This window comes from Pithys albifrons, chromosome 12, assembly GCF_047495875.1.
Source record: "Pithys albifrons albifrons isolate INPA30051 chromosome 12, PitAlb_v1, whole genome shotgun sequence".
NCBI classification, from domain to species: Eukaryota; Metazoa; Chordata; class Aves; order Passeriformes; family Thamnophilidae; genus Pithys; species Pithys albifrons.
In genome coordinates this window covers 9,724,410-9,738,405 of record NC_092469.1, presented here as the reverse complement: position 1 = coordinate 9,738,405, position 13,996 = coordinate 9,724,410, and the positions used below count along the sequence as shown (strand labels likewise).

The 13,996-nt window shown below is 35.8% G+C and overlaps 1 long non-coding RNA gene across 2 annotated transcripts in view; it reads left to right on the top strand.

Annotated features, from left to right (window-relative positions):
* The first annotated feature begins 3,157 nt into the window (after positions 1–3,157).
* The window catches only part of LOC139677462 (uncharacterized), a 33,201-nt gene continuing 22,362 nt past the window's right edge, over positions 3,158–13,996 (top strand). For both annotated transcript variants that reach the window (XR_011698874.1, XR_011698873.1), the window contains exons 1-4: positions 3,158–3,290; positions 5,884–6,033; positions 8,327–8,372; positions 12,837–12,930. This is a non-coding gene — a long non-coding RNA (uncharacterized lncRNA). The remainder of the gene's footprint in view (positions 3,291–5,883; positions 6,034–8,326; positions 8,373–12,836; positions 12,931–13,996) is intronic.

The window sequence follows — 13,996 nt, the reverse complement described above, 5'->3', positions numbered from 1 at the left end:
ATCACATAACATTATAAAGTAGCAAACCCTCACAAAGTAATTCCAAGCAAAACAAGCGAGAAGCCATGGAAAATTATGACATGGAATCTTGACAAGCTAAAATAGAAAACAATGAAGTACACCAGGTGTCATTCTAGAACTTGTGTGTGACTGACTGTATAGAGTGCACTGACAGTCCTGATGTTCATATAAAACATATGGAGAAACTTCAGCTGGTATTCTGTGGGAATAAGTTATGTACACTCTTCAAAATTATATCAGAGCAGTTAAAAATGCAGCCTATTAAAAAGCGATATAATATAATAGCAATTTATTTATAAAAATGTCATTTGTATTTTGGAACACTGTTTAACTTCCATGCATGTTTTGCTGTTTTTAAATCACAAACTGACCTTTTCAAATTAATAATGAGGTGTGAAATAAATGAGAGAGTACTGAAGGTGAGTAATTCATTAATCATAAGCAAAACAGGGATGAAATCAAGGACACAGGAGGACAAACTGTAAAAGTAATAGGTTGCATAATCATTGTATTTAATATTAACTACATTATGTTTTTCGTGTGAGTTCTGAGAAGTTGGGGGTTTTATGTTTACATAAAACTAATCCCAGGCAAATTTTATTTCCCAATATTATTTTTCCTAGTGTTGACCCACTTTTCAATAAGGTAGAAGACAAAAATTTCTAGCTTATTACACTGTTATGAAGATTTACTTGAGGGGTTAGCAGGAACATTTAAGCCTACTGAAACTTTTGATTTAAGGTATTCCACTTTTGACTAGAGTGTACCAAATCATGTAGCTACATCCCTTTCTTGTTTGTCATGGCAAATGTCCCATTACAGACATAAATTCACCTGGAATTGGTTGTTCTGGCCAACACAAACTGTTATTCATATTCATCTGTCAGAGAAGGACAGAGCAAGACCTATTATGTGAACCATTCTGGGTCTTTATCCTTCAAGAGTTCAATCCACAGTGATTACACAACGTGCCACAAGGTTGCTCAGAGTTTGCAGGTGACCGGAGTATTTAAATGGTTAATACTGGAGTAGCTCAAGTGGATATTATAAAAATAATTTGTTCCTCCATGTCAGATTTCTACTAAAACCACAAGAATAAACTAAGTTGGAATAAGATAAAGTGAACTGGTAGCACAGCAAGGAGTCAACTCAATTCAGAATTACTAAACATACGCATTACCCTGTTCCATACACTCATTTGAGTGGAGCTGACATTGATGCTGCTCTTACTCGTTATTTTGTAATTTGTTGGACTGAGAAGGAGAAAGAGAAGAGAAATGAGCAGAATAAGAACTGTGCACGTAACTTGTCATTGTATCATCAGGTTTTGTGGTGCCCAATGTCATACACATTTACAGCCTTTTCAGCTTTGTGTAACTCAGTGTAGACAGAGCAGCAGGTATAGGGGTGAGCAGCTTTTCTGTGAGCCCTGTGCTGAAATCCCAGCACAGGTGGCAGGGTGGGCCACGTGCTTCCTGCCTGGGGACCACGGGGGGGTCCAGGCACTTCTCTGTTCCTACACAGCAGTGGTCACACTGGGGGCCCTGGTGGTCCATACAGGTCCATCTTTTCTGTAGAAAAAAGGTAGAGTTGCCCAGCAAATCTCAGTCATGCTGGTGGTCACAGGAGGTGGTACTCCATGTCCAGGACATGAACTTGTTTACCTGCACTGAAACCGGGCTGGAGGTGCACTGGTGTGCCCTGGGGTCCTGTCTGTCTGGGAACTTGGGGTGCAGACTGTGCTTGCACCAGAGTCTGGAGGTGTTCCTGGGTCCTCCAGGCAGCCGGACTCGTGCTGTAGCCCTGATGTAGGAGCTGCGCTTGAACTGCTTATTAGTGCCATGTGGTTGTCCTCAGCCCCGAGGTCTCTGGGACTGGCACCTGCAGTGTGGTGCACCCCTCTCTGTGAGGTGCTGTAGCCCACGTTAGAAAGGCTGTAATGCCCATGGGCTGGAGGAGCTGTACTGCAGGTTCTGTGACTTGGAATCTGACTCACAGCAGTCTTTTTGCTCACACTCATTCTTAGCTATAATTAATGCATGTTGGTTTGGTGCATATCAATGTATGACTAAGCAATTGCCTACATTTTTACTCTAAAACAGGCAGTAATAAGCCAGTGTTTAATATTTAAATAAAAATCATGATTTCTCTATATTTCCATTCACAATTTTTGCAATTTGAAGCAAAGTTCTGTCTGCAATTCTGTATTCAGAAGGAAAAAAGTAGCTGTTGATTAAAGGTACATACTCTATCACCTTGATGAGGAAAGTATCTTCATTTTTAAAACTCCCATTTAATTAATTTCCTACCTTCTCTGCTCTGACATTTCTACATTTTATAAATCATATTCATGTTAGATTCTCACTGTGCTTAAGGTGTTTCTTTCTTATATGAGAAGCTATATATAAGCTGCAAGGTGTTAAAACCAATAATTATTAGTGATGTTTTTCTCTCTAAAGAAATATAAAGGACACAATGTTCAGTGATTAGACTGGTATACTAGTAACCTTAAGGAATTTGTCCAGATCTCTTAAAAATTATGCATTCCACTCAGGCCTGTGTAAGTGGGGAGATCCTCCTAATATATTTACCTTTATTTTAGATGCAGGTTGTTTAAATGTGATGCTCTGATTTAGATTCCAGAGCAAATAGGTTACCTATGATATTATAATTCCCAGGAATATATTGCTAAGCACTACTTTCTCAAGCAATATGGTTAAAGGGTTCACTCTGTCCCCAGTGATCCTCTGCTTGAATGCTTTTCCCAAGCTCCAGATCAATCTTTAACTCCTCACTTTTAAATTAAAGTGAAATACTATGAAGAAGAAAGGGAACATAAATACTTCCAAAATCCCAGCAAATAGATTCTCTCCCTCTTCCCTCTCCTAAGATATGAAAGCCCAAGAAGTCTTCTCTGTGCTGGACCAGGTATTTCCAAAGTTTTTGAACCAATCTCTAATGTTTCAGCAGAATAAATTTTTTTTCCAAGACACTCTCTAATGTTACAGAGTCTTCAACTCAGTACCAGAAACATTTTGCCCATGAACCTGAGAAGTCTGTTACTGTAGAAAATGTCAAAAAATATCAGTATCATATCAGAAGACTTTCCCTTTTATAGGTACCCTGTCCTGCTCTTTGCACAGTGTCTTGCACGAGCTGTGCTTCCTCTGTACCTTGAACAATCCAGCTCTGCAGAGCTTCTGTTATTCTGCTTTCAGAGCCTGTTCTGGCAGCAGGTGGATGGCAACTTTATATCCAGAAGTTAAAAGGTGAGAAGAGTTTGACTTTTAGGGGGGACTTGGATCTCTTTATGTCTTCAGTGTATCTGAAATTGCTGTTAAAGTATCTACCACTGTACTCATGAAATGTACCAAAGCTGAAGAAACACATTTTAAGATAATGTCCTCTCCCAGGTTAATAATTAATTCTATGAAAACTCAGCTTGGTGTTTACTGTATCATGACACAAGTAAATTGAACTCAAGGCAAGTCATTATCTATTTTTTTTATCTATTTCTTTAAAGTATGCAGTGCCAAATTATTAACTTCAGTGGTAGAAGGGTAGTAAAAGCAGAGGTCAGGCAGTACCCATGGAGTATTGTGGGACTCACTTGTTTACACCCTGTGTGGTGTATAAGGAACATAGCTCTTACAGAAAAAAGTTTTTAATTTCCAATGCAAAATCTAAATCATTAAAAATATATTTTACAACAATATGTGTTTCCATCTTTATAATTTAATTAAAAATAATCCTTGCATTCTCTGTTTGTTGCTCATTATTGTAGTAAACTGCACCTTCTGTTCTCTGCATGTATAAAATGCTATTTATTTGCCGTGGGAATGAATGTTTAAATTATGTTAAAGAGAGAAGGACTAGAGGTTCTACATATTTTAAATACTCAGAAACTTCAAGATCAGTTTTGACTCATGCTTGGACTTTTAAAATGGTTTGGTTTTTATTTATTTAAGATTTATGCATATTCAATTCTTAAATTTGTTCTCCTCTTTGTCACTTATTGAACAAAAATTCATTTAGAAATTTAAAGGGCATTTTACTACATGAAAATAATTTAAGTAATTCAATCATAAATAGTAACTGCTGAATATTTCTCCCTTAGAAAACAGGTGGAGTAATAAAACTGGTATAGGTAGAGTTGCAGTAGAGAGAGAGATTGTTTCAAAATTTGGGGAATTTAGTGTTTCTGACTTAACCTACTGCCAAAAGATAGTTTGAAAAACAGCCTAACTGTTCACTTGAGTTTTAAGTCTATGCTAACAGAAACAAACAAACAAAAAAATGCTCATTCTCAGTATGTAAAAAAGTCAAAATAACAATTAGAGAATATGTTGTAAAAGCATGTATTAATCAGGAGAAAAGATCACTTGAAAATTTGGCCATTGTTGAATGTCCTTGAAATTCTAATTTGTATCAACAAACATGCCTAATTCAAAATCAGTTTTTAATGGACCATCTAAGGGCATTTTACTCATTTATTTTCCTGCCAGATTTTGATATGATCACAAACATGCCAGCACTGTGGCTGTTAATAAAATCAAAATTTGTTCTGTAAGAAGGTTGTTCTACTTCACCAGGAAGACAGTTATTTTTCTTGAAATGTAATATTAACTTTCAGGAAAGATACTGCCTGGAAAATTCTGCCTGAAATGTGAATGCTTCAGAAAATTACAGAACCCTCAAATTTCTAGAATTTAGATTAGAAGAAAGATACTTGGACAAAATTAACCATCCAATTGTTAAATGTGCAACTAGACCTCCCTGTCTGCAAAGACTTTAAGGTCCTAATTCCATTTTGCAACTCCCAGTTTTTTCATGGTAACTTAGTCTCTGTTTAAAGGCTCAAAGGTGTTTCACCCAATTTTCCTTAGATCTCCAGACAGTGCATGGCCAAGTTATTTAGATACAAATAAGCCTTAAGAATATCATCAAATCCATTCTAATTTCATTCATGCCTTGGAGATAATAATTTAAAGAGCTAGTCACTGCTTGCAATTAAGCATGGAGAAAATAGATCTGTCCCATAATTTATGTCTGCAAAGGTTGGACTGGATTTGTAATTAATGTTTGCTCCTTTTAATGAAATACTCCAAAGGTCTGCACTTCTGTCATTCATGGAGGTAATTTTTCAATTGATTAGTAAAATAATACTTGAAAAGTAAATGCACCTGCTTTAGCACAGAAATGTCTTAGTCAAGTAGAGACAATGATTGGAGTGCTAAAAAAATATCATTTCAATACAGTAGAGACTGGAGTTTTACTCCTCCAGAATTCAGAACTCCCACTAAAGAGAAAAAAAGAAAAGGTAATTAAACCTCCAACAACTTCTTCAGCATGCTTTATCCAGTTTAATTCCTGGGTGGTTTCCAGCATAGCTAAATACTTTTAGGAACACATGCCTGAACTGTGCATTTGTGCAAGTGAAATATATCTGGAAAGTACATGTTACAGCAAGACTTAATTTTTATTTTTGTGTACCTTATTATTTTTTGGAGGGCCCGAAAAAATAATTTAATATTGAAAATTTGTTTCCATTTTGAGTAAACATTTAAAATTTAACAGCTCATTTGGATTCTATTCTTATTTCCATTTCAGAATCAAACGTGTTCAAGTGGGCAAAAAGGCAAGACTTCAGAGTTAGGTTTAAAGTGGCTTTGTAATGTCTTTCCTACAAAACAACCACTATCAAAGGAAATTAAATAAAGTTACAAGCCACCTCTGCCTGTTTTCAGGGAATTGATAAGGATTTTGTTTGAATTAATCACTCCAGAAAGCATGTTCAATGACTTCTCCTTCATTGTTAATTTAGTTATTTTGACACAAAGTCTCACTATTCCTCTGCTACAGAGACCTCCCTTTTGGAGCAGTGAACGTGGTAGGAATTGACTGTAAGTTGACTACACAGAATGCAGAGCCACAAACATGGCAATGCAGGAGGTTTTGAACCCTGTGTAATATGGGACAGAGGTTTGGCTTCCAGAGAAAGGAGCAAGAGAAGTGAGTAAATGTGGTGAAAGAGCCCCTGTCCAGTGCTCGGGTTGGTGGAGCAGAGTAATGCAGACAGTGCAGTGGGGGCGGGGTCATCACAATATTTGACTTTGAGGATAAAAGTTGAGAGTTTTAATGCTGTGGTTTTAAGTGTCTGAATCATCTGAAGGACTCAGCTCTTATTAAAGCATGAGCAAAGCAGCATCTAAGGACTTTTAAAAATCTGCACCTTGAACTTAGTATAACTCCCATTAAAGTCAATGCATGCTGAGTCAGACTTTAATTCTTTTTGCACCCCCGAGATTCAAAAGGTGAAAATGCTGGCAGTACTGATGTTCTGCCATTCACCTTGTGGGGTCAGGATTTCATGCTAAAAGCCATAAAATGACACTGACATTTCGTCATTGCTGTCTTGGATCAGATTCATAACAGTGACCCAGGAGAGGAAAATCTGCATAATCCATTACTACTGTGCATCTACCCAACACTGTATCACCACCTTCTACCTTCTTTAAAGAGAGGGATTAATCTATAAGTTTGAGCTGCCTTTATTTTACCTCAATGAAGAAGAATGGAAAAATCTTGGTTTTCATTTTTCAATCAACTTCTAAGTAAATTCTTGATTATTTTATATTTATTATTTTAATATCTTATATTAATTTAATGGAAAATTCTATTTTTAAAATGAAGGTGGTTTTGTTGGGTGATTTTGGTTTTTTTTTTCCAATATTATTCTAAAAAGGGTTTGTAGCAAAACTGGAAGGCAAATTTCAGATTTATAGTTCCTTGTGAGTGAAGTGCTTATGATTAACAGTGAGAACTGTGAAGAGTTTTTATAATTCCTTAATGATCCTTAAAGAAATATTTAATTAAAGACCAGCTGGAAAGATAATCTTGGCTAATAAAAGGAAATCAAGGGATGAACTTATTTCTATAACGGAACAGTACATGTGATATGTGGTAGATGCTACATATGATTTCCAGTTAGATACAATGAAATGATAAATAAAAAATTATTCTGCTGCCTGCTCTTAAATTGTTTTCAAGATTGCAAGTGCAAAATATTGGCTGTGCATTCCAGATAATAAATATAGTAGATTTCAAATTTACAAGTACAAGCGTATTGAAAAATAAGATTTAAAACTTGTGCAGGAAATAGTACTACATATACTATGGCCACTGATTTGTAGATTTTTGATGCTGTAGAAGAACATGAACCAAAATGTATTGCCAGTTAGAGTGAAAGGAAATCTGAAACAGCTTCACTGAATTCAGTGAAGTCCCCTGAATTTCTTGAAATCAGTAAGTTTTCCCATTGCTGTTCTCTGAATATTTCTCTAAAACTACTGCAAATCATGTTCACAGAAATAATCACTGAAAAAGAAAAACATTCTCATTAAAGAAGAAATTAAGCTCAGCAAAAATTAAATTCATTTTAATTGCATGAGGCTTTACCTCAGATTTTTAGGATCACTGATATTGTAATTTCTTGGCAATTTCTAGATAAGAAAATATATAGAAAATTTGTCATCTCCATTCTTTCTCTTAATCCTATTCTCCTACACTGCAACTTTTATATGTTTCTAACTTTGCAAACGGAATTATCTTCTGAATAAGATAATAATTAGTTATATAATTTAACAGCTTTTTTGGTCATAAACTGCAAATTTTTCTTTTGTACTGCACACAACTGACAGTGAAGAATATTAAAAACATATACACAAATTTGTTAGCTGAGATCTCACAATAACTAGATGACAAGAAAAAGAAATCATGCTTTTGGTAAAGCCCACCTAGGACAAATGGTACAGAAAATATCTCCCAGCTACTGCTTGGTTTAGACTGGGCCAACTGGAGCCAATGTAATACACTGGAAGCAGGTCTGAAGCACAGGGAAAGCTTTGTGAAAACATGAACCTGTGAGAGAAACTATCCAATAGTGGAGGCAACTACAGTAGCATTAAAGCAGTGCCATTCAATAACCAGCAGTAACAGGTGACTGCTCTAAGGGACTTTATAAAGCATCTGCTACCTACTGCAGGCTACAGGATTAGTTCTAAAACATGTAATTTAGGAAAGGAACAAGACTTCAGTCTGTTCAGTCTTCAGGAGCAAATAAATTGGTGGCAAATGCTTTGGCATAGGGTGTTGCATTATTTTGTAGCAGTCCCTGCGTCCAATGCTTTCAATTACAATTCTGTCTCTTCCTTTTGGCAAAGCTTGATCCTCTGTATTCCTCAACACAGCTTATTTTATTAATTGCAACTTTGCAAATGTTTTAATGTCTGTTTCTTCTTTCTAGGCTCATTTTGAAATACATGAATTTTTGGACCCCACACTTTTCACAGGTAAGCAATTCTCTCTGCAAACTGTCTGGTGAGGTGAATAACTTGTCCTTGTTTAAAGTCTACATCCTTATTTTTAAATACATCAGTTTTGCTCGTTACATTTGTAATAGTGTCAGATTATAGAGGAGAAGGGGAATACAATTGTTTGCCCACAAGGCCTATTATACCTTTTGCTGGTGCTATTTGTACTTACCCATGTATGCATGCCCAGTTAATGCTGCAGCTCTGCTAGAAAAGGCATTCAACTTCTTGTGAAATTTTAAGACATATTTCCAAAGCTACAAAGCTTTGAAGAGCAGCCCCACAGTGCATCTTCTTTGTGACTAAAATTGGAAAGCAAATCACCTGCTGCCACTACTATTGTTAGTAACATTCAACTGAGAACAGTGTGTAGCTCAAAGTAAGGGTAAAGACTTTGGAAGCACAAGCAGAAGGTGTCACCAAGACAGAACTCTCATTCTGCAAAAGGCTGTGTGACCCAAATGAACTGAATATTCTGCAGAGCTACAACAGGGAGGTATCAGTGTAAAGCTAAACAAGATACACAGGACAAACTGTCAAATCCTCTGTTCTGAGCATAAGCATTTCAGTGCGTTTTCTATTTACAAATATTCAATTATTATATTCCCTATTAGCTTGGTTTCTATAACTTTCATCCCAGATAGACTTGCTACCCTACTGGCACCAGGGGGTTGGCGTATACTTGAAAACAGGCACAGCTTGAACTGCAGTGGATCTGCTGAGAAAAGGAGTAGATGCTTGTATGTTTTATTAGAAATGACAAAAGCTGCTTCTGAGTTTTGTACAAACTTTGGTTTGCCTTCATTAAAACTTCTCTGTGTTAAAGAACTGCAGATCTTGAGACATTAGGGGTACTCATATCACTTGACTTTGTTTCTCTGACCTCCTTCTGAAGTCTACGGAGACTAATTTAAATGCCTCACTTATATTCCTAGAGGAGAGTGGTGTGAACATTTCTGTTTGTGTCAAACTGTGCATATACTGACATTACTGAAATATCTTGGGCTTTCCACCACTCAATGAGACCTTGGTGTCCTGTAAGTTTTATGCAGTTGAACATCCAAGTCAGGAGTTGTATAATATTTCTAAGGAATATGTATTTAAACACAAGTTAACAATAAGATTTTAACTGTTTGTTTTCCTCTTAACATAAATGAAAGAATATGTTCATATGCTGGGCTCTTGAAAATTAATTTCCTAGACTTCTCTAGGGATATAAAGATTGTGTACAATGCATAGTTTTTCCTTGTATTATTCATGAACAGGGGGGTATATTCTAGTAGCAAGTCCCTCTGTGCACAAATTTTTAAGCTTTTGAAGTCACTTTACTTGCACTGAACTTTGAGATGAGAATGAAGCCCTTGTTCCTTTATTGGGTGTTTTTCTTAGAATGTGAAACATGTTTACTTTCAGAATACCATGTAAATTTTTCTTAAAGAGGTGCTTTGCAAATAAGCTATTATGGTACTAAAGAAAACATTGATTAGTTTTAAATGGCAGTAACAATTCAAGTGCATGTAAAGACAAGTGCGTTTTCTTTTGAGGTTAGGCCTCTGAATTTAATAATTGAAGGAAAAATACAATAAGGTGCAATAAAAGAAGCTTCTGTGAAGTGCATTGTGTAATTATGAGTGCCATAACTACAATTACCTTACCAGATCATAGTATGTTTTCTACTCAGTTTTTTTTTTTAAACAAAATAATTTTTATTGCTTTGTTATTTGGAAATATGTACTACTTGGAAAAGGTTCTGTGATGGTTCTGTTGATTTAGGAAATGACTCTGGTTGGTTCAGGAAATCTAAAAACTCAAGACACCATTCAAATGAATAGAGTATCCAGCTGAAGTGATCTATTTATTTTCAGTTTTGCCAACACTGTTTTTACATGTGAAACTCTGTTTCAGGGCATTTCTTTCCCTCAGTTAAACCATGTTACATTTTGCTTAGCATACACAAGACCAGGATTACTATAAGACAATTTTGGCTCTGTTTTGTGCTTCTTAACTTGGTTTATGTAGTCAAATTTGTTGCAAAATGCAATACTATAACCTCTCCTGTATCACAAAAAATAGGCCAAGAAGTAGGACTAGAATTATAGTATCAAAGGTTCAGATTAGACTTAAAAAAACCTCAAAACAACCCAAATTTTACAATAATAAGATAATAAAGCACTGAAATATATTGCTTGGGAAAATTTGAAGTCTCTGTCTTTGGAAATCTGCAGAAACAGGTTAAACAACTGCTGCCTGAAATGGTGCAGGTAGACTTGTCCCAACTCTCAGTATTTATTTCTATTATTCAAACAAAACTTTTGTGTTACATTTCAGAGTTTGGATTCAAGGGTTTGGCCCATGTTGTTTTGGCTTTATCCAACTGCATCAGCAAACAGCAGTTACATGATTTATATAATGTGTAACTGTGAAAATATAAATGCCACTTTGGGATATGGCAAACTACATGTTGTATTTCACAGATGAAATTCTGGATTTTTGTTCAGTTTCCTTTTTGTGTATGTGTATCCATTATTTTTGCACATTTTGCTCTTTGTTTATGTGTTTAAATTACTATTAAACAAAAGATAAAATTAGTATTTTGTGTGTAATATTGTTGTGGGTTGTTTTTTGTGGTTTTTTTGGCATTTACTTCGCAACTTAATCCAAGGAGCTCATAGAATTTCTTACATGTACTAAAGTAAAAGCTATTCAGAAAAGCTGTGAAAACTGAAAAGGGGCCTCCAAAGTGACTTATGAACATCAAGTCGTATCAAACAAGCAGGGAAAAAACAGAAGTGGCATAAAGACAGTAAGGAGAATGACACAGAAAGCTGGCGTGTCACTCTTTGCTGAATAAAGTAGATATATTGGTGGGTGGTGTGAGAGAGACTAATAAGGACATAATCAGGAAAAGGAAAGATGTAATAAAAAAATGTAAAGGATAGGGAGGATGAATTTAAAGCAGTGAATTATGACCCAAATCAGGATTCTAGGGACTGAAATTCAGTTTTGCATCTCAAAAGCAGAGGAAGTAACAGAAGACTTAGCCCAGCTGACAGAGGAAGGAGGTTTGCTAACCAGGAGGTTGTACTGGATTAACTGTAGTGAGGAAAGGTGGTGGGAAGACGTTTGGGTAGTGAAAATTTGTCTGTTAGTGGAAACCACAGTCTGATCCATAGTCCAGGCAGTTTGGTGGAGTTCCAATTAGAGGCACAATTTAGTTGTGATTAAGTCAAGGTTCCGTCATATGAGGGAAGTGTCATGGTTAAAGTATAAAAGTGTTAAGAATAACTTTTCACAAAGAAAGATTTCCAAGAGTCCCTTGTTGTTCCTCACTAAGAATGTGGTGTGTAGGTTAGGATTTCTGATCGAGCATACTTTTGTAAAGACCTCCAGCTCAATAGCATTAAAGATGATAAATGAATATACAAATCTAAAGTACTAAAGTTAATAGTGAGATGGGGTGGGGGTTTTTGTTTGGTTGGTTGGTTGGTTGGTTTCTTTGTTTGTTTGTTTTAGGATGGGGGGGGTTTGCATAAAATAACTATGGTTTCCAACATTTTTCAAAGAGGTCCCTTTGAGCTTAATGTGTGCTGATAAAGATCCATTCTATACAACATTTCCCTCTCTTTTCCCCACCCAATATCTGCAGTTTTCCCTTATGTCTATTCCTTTTACAATCCAATTTTCTAGTTATACTAGTATTTATTAAAAGCTTGACTGTAAGGTCTTTGTTTATCCAAAGATCTATTTTTATCATAACTGTTTATAATGATTAAACCTCAACAACTTAAACACTTTACACAAAATAATGTATTTTCAATAAATTGAAATATTAACCAATCATATGTAATGGTTCAGTTCTAGCAAATGGATTGCTAGAAATCCTTAGGGTTTCATATAAATTGAAAACTGTATTGACTGACCAGGCTGCACTCGAATTACATTGCATTTGGATCAAAAAGCATAGAAAAAGTTCTCATTATAGTTCCCTGACATTAATTTGAGCATTTTTATATGTGTGTCCTATTAAGTACTTTAAGTGCTTTTTGATAATTGTGCTTTGTAGTTTTTACAGCACTTCAGCCTATTCCCAGTTCAATTTCCTCTTTTATCCGATGTTTGAAATATTGATTTCTGACAGATAAAAGCAAACCTTATAATCTCAGCAGCATGCAATAAGTGAGTAAGACTGGGCTACAGAATGCATCAGGGAATGGTCATATTTGAAACCGTCTTTGTTTTATTACATTTCGTCAACAGAATTTACTTACCGCTCGCTGATATTTATGTAAAAGCAGGACTCCTGATAGTCCAGTGATATTACCAGTTCCTGGTATAGTTTTGCATTTAGTAAGATAAAAGAAGAAACTCCCTTGGTGGTTGATGATTGCAGCTGCTTAAACTGCTGTCAGCTGGCTTGAAGTAACTGTGATTTATCTTCCTCAGATTTGCAGCGTTGTGTCCGTGAACTTCCAGAGTTTGCATTAAAAAGTGACAGAACATCAGAGTGCAAGAAGCTTCTCATATTGTGGCCCTGAAGGTAAAAGCAAAAGAAACTATGCTTGTTCTGTATTTAGGAACACTGTCCAAACCCTCTGCAAAGCTCTTGTGACATAGAAGAGATCTTAAAGAAATGGGTTGGGATTTTGAACATGGACTAACTACAATTAAGAGATGCTGAGGAGCATAGACTTGGTGCTTTGTCTTGTATGTTTTCATGATGTTTCTTTTGCAAGTTCTAAAAACAAGAAAGAAAAATTTAGTCCAATCCAATTTCTAGTTGATTAGTTAATGGTGTGCTAGGAATTCAGTTTGTCTTTATTTCCTTTTCATTATCCCGTACAATCCAGTGTCTCACAAGTAACATGGCATTAAACATCTCTACTCAGCTCCACTAACACCTGCAGTAAAAGAGTAGAATATACAGGGAATTAGCTGCTTCATTTCTGGTGGTATTTCCTCTGAATTTGTGAAATTTTAAATCAGAATACGCTTTAGAAGGTAAGAAAAGTTCCTCAGGTTAGACAGTAGCTTTGGCAATCAATAGTAAACCTATCAAAGTGAGAACACAAGAATCTCCATCCTGAACACCAGGTTAGGAGGAAACTGAGTACCTTTCTCTTGAGAAATACCTCTTTAAGAAGGATCCATTCACCTGGGAACACAATCAGGTGAAATAAAGGAATGAGGGATACAATTTTTAATAATTTGGAAATTTCTAAGATGAACACTGAGATATTATTTAATCTCAAATTAGCAATTGCTAATTCAATCACTTTTTTTTTTGCTCAATCCTGGAAACAAAACCTTCACACACTTGGATATAAAATAGTTTTCATACTAAGGGCATTTAAAAATATTATATTAATGATTTCAATTATTGTGAAGGACTCGAACTCTGCTAGTCAGCAGCTGAAGTTTGCTCTCTGATCAATTAAGGTTTTCATTACTAAGCAATTAACACTTAAAAATTTTAAGTAACAAGCACTTAACTGCTTTCTGCGCATAGTGGGTTGGTGGTAGCAAAGCATGGCAGGGCTCTGAGGAATGGCAAGCCTGGAAAAGTGATTTGGTTGAGTCTGTCAGGGAGAAAAAGGCTTTTGAGT